Consider the following 6000-nt stretch of genomic DNA (forward strand, 5'->3'; position numbering starts at 1 on the left):
AAAAAGGACCTGACAAGACATTCATACATACTTGTGTGATCAGCATTTCAGTATTTTAAGCATGCTGTTTTAAGGGCTTGGAATGTTAATGTCCCCTCTTTAAATGTACATACCAACATCAACATTCATCCGGGAGCTGTTTGTCCCGGCCTCACTCTTTTTCTTTTCGTTTCTTCTTTAAATAGCAACTTTGTTGAGATACAGTTCATATACCGCAGAAGTCATCTGTTTAAAGTGGAACTCTGATGGTTTTCAGTCATCACCACAATTGGTAGTAAATCACTTCACCCCAGAAAGAACACATTCTTCATTTCCTCCTCACACCTCCCTTTCTCCCCACCTTTCCGACACTTAGGCAACTGCCTTCTGCCTCTAGAATTGCCCATTCTGATCATTTATATAAATGGAGCCCTGCCATGTGTGGTCTTTTGCGACTGGCCTCTTTCCCTTAGCCCAATGTCTTCAAGGCTCCTTCACGCAGCACGTATCAGCACCTCATTCCTTTTTATTGCGGGATAACATTCCATGGTATGGATGTAGCACGTTTTTTGTGATCCATTCATCAGTTGATGGGTATTTGGGTTGTCTCCGTTTGGGGGCTATGATGAGTCCTGCTGTTTGTTGAACAGTGGGGTACAAGTCTTGGTGTGGGCATTCATTTCTTTTTGAAGGTACACCTACCTTGGAGGTGGATGGCTATGTCGTACGGTAACTGTGTTTAACCATCTGAAGAACTGACCAACTATCTTCCAAAGTGGTAGCACCATTTTACAATGTATGAGAGTTCCAGTTTCTCCACATCCTTGTTAACACTTATTATCTGCCTTTGGGTTACAGTCATCCTAGCGCGTGCGAGCTGGTATCAGAGTGTGGTTTGGGTTTGCATCTCCCCGAAGGCTAGTGATGTGGAGCATCTTTTTATGTGCTTATTGGCCGGTCACGTATCTTCTTCGGAGAAATGTTCATTTAGATCCTTTGCCTATTTTTAAGTTGGGTGGTGTATCTTTATTACTGAATTGTGAGAGTTCTTTATAGGTGCTAAATCCAAGTCCCTTATCAGATACGTGGTTTACACGTTTTCTCCGATTCTGTGGGTTGTATTTTTACTTCATGATGTCCTTTGAAACAAAATTAAAAAAAATTTTTTTTCCTAATGTTTGTTTATTTTTGAGAGAGAGAGCAAGGAGGGGAGGGACAGAGAGAGGGAGACACAGAATGCGAAGCAGGCTCCAGGCTCCAAGCTGTTAGCACAGAGCCCGACGCGGGGCTCAGACTCACAAACCGCCAGATCACGACCTGAGCTGAAGTCGGCTGCTTCATGAACTGAGTCACCCAGGCGCTCCTGAAACCCAAAACTTTTAATTTTGATGAAGTCCAATTTAGTTTTTCTTTTGTTGCTTTTGATGACATATCTAAGAAGGCGTTGCCTAACTCAAGGTCAAAGGAATTTGCATCTGTGTTTCCTCTAGGAGTGTTATAATTTTGCCTCTTATGTTTAGGTCTCTGATCCCTTTTGAGTTCATTTTTGTATGTGGTGTGAGGTAGGAGTCCACAACTTCATTGTTTTGCACGTCGCTGTCCAGGTCCCAGGACCTTTTATTGTAAAGGCTGTGCTTTCTCCTGTTGAATTGTCTTGGCACTCTTACTGCAAATCGATTGTGTATGTCAGTCTATTTCTGGACTTGGAATCCTGTGCCATTGACCTGTATGTCTGTCTTTAGCCACACTGTCTTGATGACTACAGCTGTGCAGGAATGGCATAGTTCTTTGAACGTGTATCTGAGCGTGTTCTATGAGGTACCATTGGTGACAAACTAATTGGGGACTTTTGACCAATAAATCCTTAATGTACGGAATCATAATATGGCTCCACTTGGGCAAGGTTGTTCGGTTCTAAGTTTGCCTTTAGTAATTCCCTAATCCCTTGTTTGCGTCTTTACACATACCCTGATAACTTCAGTATACTCTTCTTGGAACCAGATTGTGCAAGAACCTGTTGCACCACTTTGGAGGGGCAGAGTCCCAGGGGTTCATCACCCAGCTGTTACATTTGCCACTATTGTATTTCTCTTTCTCGAAGACACTACTCCAGGAGAGGTGAAGCTAATTAACCTGAGAAATCAATTGTATGGGGCTGTTTGTTGGTGTCTGGAGAAAATTTGCAAGTCAGACAAAGCTTTGATGTCAACTATCAACTAACAAAATATGTAGAAGGCGTTTTACTGTGTTCACGGTTTACTGTGTTCACGTGCCTCTCACCCTTGGGGGGGGGGCGCATCTCATTGTAGATTTTCCGTGTAATGGGTGAGCGTGGCACACTGTGTGTGTAGTATGTAAAAGAAATCCTCTTAAGAAGCACTTCCTACTTGAAAGCTCTTGGAGGATACAAGCAAGGTCATTCATGGTTATATATCCATAGTACCTGGTAAACTTCTAGTGTGTGTGAATGATCAACAGTTGTGTACCTGTTGGGGGGAGGGGTGGCTTTTGAAGTCGAACACATTGACAAAACGTGCTCGGACAATGCAATGGGTACGCGTATTCAAAGGCCCACACAATGCAAAAGGCATTACAGTGTAAATCTGCCCAGAAGCAGCCGGCGTCAAAAAGTTTTCAAGTTTTTTTATTGCAGATACAGGCATATCTGTGTATGTGTTTGTTTTGCACAAAAGAAGCATCATAGGGCGTAAGCTGGAGGTACCTTGCTTTTTCCACTTAGCTATATAGTTTGGAATAATTTCTTCCAATGGCTGCAGTTTTCCCTTGTGTAGTTACAGTGTCATTGAACCAGTCTCCCATTGATGGTTTTCTCTTAGAGACAGGGTAGCAACAAACATCTTTACATATGGCTCTTGGCTTGTTCTGTTCTAACTCTATACTGCATTCCTAAGAAGAAGTATTTCTAGGTTAAAGGCTTCTGCATTTTAAATATTGTAGGTATTGACAAATCACCCTCCCTGGGGGAGCAGACCAATTTCTACTCCCATGAACAAAGCCTGTGAGTGTTTCCTTCCTCACACCCTCGGTCCCACTGAGTGCTTTACAGCCCTTTCATCCTTATAATTGATGAGTGAAAAATGGAATGGAATGAGTGTATTTATTTCCTTTGCCCACTTTTTTTTTTTTTTTTTTTTTAGATATTTGGTGTGAATGATTTGGGGGCCTCTTGGGATAGTAAGGAATCGGCCTCTCTGTCATTTGTAACTTGTATGTTTTGTCTTTTAACTTAGAATTTCTATACCGTGTTTTACATTTTCATGTAGTTAAATGGATCCACCTTTTTGTTTATGGTTTCTGGTGCTCCATAAATATTAAATGAATCCAAGTACAGGTACTGCTATTACAGTTCAATTCTGCTCAACAAATATTTGCCTATAATGTACAAAGTGCTAGGGCTAAAGGGGGTGGAGGAACATGCGTGAATAAGTCAACCATCTGGCCCTCAAAGAACTTCAACTGTGCTGTGCGGGAGAAGGAAAGGAGAACCACAGTAGGAATGAGAGGGTAAGTTCCTTAATAAACACACAGGGGCACGTGCATGTGGGGTATTTGGGGATTAGTCCTTACTGACTGAGGCCTGAGCATGGGAAGGGAAAAACGTAGACGGGTAGAGTAGGTACCCACGAGGGGCCTCGAAGGCCCTACTTGAGACTTTAAACCTTATTCTGTACATAAAGGGAAGCTACGAACTGTGTTGAGTTGGAGAGGGTCAACTCCAGTTTGCGTTTAGAAGAAGAATTCTGGAGGTGCGGAGACGGGGTCTTACAATGATGCTGGATCACTGCAACCCCCCTCTCAACTGTTTTCCTCCGTAAATTCCTGCCTGACTCCCAGTTCCTTTTCCACACTGCAGCCAGGAGAGCCTTTCCAGAATGCAAAGACAGTAAGTCCCACTTCAATTTCCAAGTCCTGTCCATTGCCTCATGATAAATGTCCAGATTCCTTCCTTTGGTTTACAAGGTCCTCTGAGATCTGGGGACGTTTGTGAAGGGTGCTTGCAGGCTTGAGGAAGGTGGGAGCAAGTCTGCTTTTGGACATACAAGGCCAAGACTGTGTCCTCAAAGACCTTAGACTTCAGTGAGGGAGACAGGCAGGAAAAGGTCTGGCCGTATCCTTTCGCGCAGGGCAGCTTGCTGTCACATTCTACATTGGCCGACCACGCCCCATTTTCTCAAGCTGAACAGCCGTCCCTCAAGAGCTGCAGTTGAATGCTGCCTTCAGGTTCAGCTCACACGTGTCCTCTCCAGTACCGCCAGTCAGAATTAATGTCACCTCTTCATCCTCCTCCCATCTCTGCAGTGATACTCACCGCGTATTCCCCGGGGAGCTGCGTACACAATCCGATGTAAAATTAGGCAATTAAGGTTGCCCACACGTTCTATTAATGTCTCACCTTCTGTTTTTATTTTGCAGAATAAGAAAATGAGAACCGGCACTCGGCGTCAAATGCTTTATTCTGCAAAGGAGCTAAAAAGAGGTGGGCTTGGGGCACCTCTGGCTGGCTCAGGTCATGATCTCGCGGTTGGTGGGTCCGAGCCCCGCGTCGGGCTCTGTGCTGATGGCTCAAGAGCCCGGAGCCGGCTTCCGATTCTGCGTCTCCCTCTCTCTCTGCCCCTTCCCCACTCACCCTCTGTCTCTCTCTCAAAAATAAACATTAAAAAAGATTGAAAAAGAGGTGGGCTTGATCTGCCTTTCAGCTACAAGCACTGGACCGTTTTCATTAGCAGGTCTAATATCACAAGTGGCCTCTCGCCTTCAGACCCCGCAAGGCTGCTGCACGTCTTTCAGGGTGCTGGGCCTTTCGTCTGTCACCTGGGTGGAAGCTCTTGCACCCCGAAATGCAAAGTCTCGTGTGCTTCTGGAAGGATGTAAAAGTGCATGAGAAAGTTGAATTGAATAAGCACCTGTTTTCCTCCAGGAAGACTTGTAAATTACATCTAAAGATCTGTTCGTCTACCAAAACTCCAGGGGCTCGATTTTTGTTTCTTTTATCATGACGTTTAGAGCCCTTAAATAAATGGGCTTGGGATCAACTCAGATTCCTCCACCAATACTGGTAGCTCTCCAGAGAAAGAAAAAGAAAGTAAGGGTCATTTCACAGCATCTCATTGGCAGGATTCGGGAAAGTGGGCCGATTTCAGGGAAGTGTAGGCAGGGGTGGGGGGAGGGCCTGACGAGGTTGATGAGGGGCTGAGAGAAAAGATGGGGTGATTCAATGGGTACAGGGTGCTGGCTATGGATTGCCAGTGAGCCCTGGAGAATAAAAAGATGAGTAACGATGAAAATAAAGTTTCCGATGCTGGAGCTTAACCCCAAAAATCCTGCTTAATACACAGAGGTAAAACATGACATGATTGGAAATGGTAAGCATCTGGAATCAAAATATCTCGATTTGCATTCTGGCTCTGCCATTTACTGCCTGTGCAGTAAATAGCGTCAGCCTTTAGAGCCTTTCCTACTGTGAATATTAGATTTTTAAAAATGCCTTATCTTTAAAAAAAATTTTTAAAAATTCTTTTTTAATGTTTTATTTATTTTTGAGACAGAGAGAGACAGAGCATGAGCAGGGGAGGGGCAGAGAGAGAGGGAGACACAGAATCCGAAGCAGGCTCCAGGCCTTGAGCTCTCAGCATACAGCCCGACATGGGGCTCGAATTCGCGAACCGTGAGATCATGACCTGAGCCGAAGTTGGGCCCTTAACCAACTGAGCCACGCAGGTGCCCCTAAAAAAATTTTTTTTAATGTTTATTTTTGAGAGAGAGACAGAGACAGTACAAGCAGGGGAGGGGCAGAGAGAGAGGGAGACAGAATCCGAAGCAGGCTCCAGGCTCTGAGCTGTCAGCACAGAGCCTGATGCGGGGCTCGAACTCACGAAGCGTGAGACCATGACCTGAGCTGAAGTCGGACGCCCAACTCAGTTGACTGAGCCACCCAGATGCCCCAAAGTGCCCTATCTCATAGGTTGTTGTGAAACCCACAGAAAGTTCCACATGTGTTGT

The sequence above is a fragment of the Panthera tigris genome, chromosome F2, assembly GCF_018350195.1.
Source record: "Panthera tigris isolate Pti1 chromosome F2, P.tigris_Pti1_mat1.1, whole genome shotgun sequence".
In the NCBI taxonomy this organism is placed as follows: domain Eukaryota; kingdom Metazoa; phylum Chordata; class Mammalia; order Carnivora; family Felidae; genus Panthera; species Panthera tigris.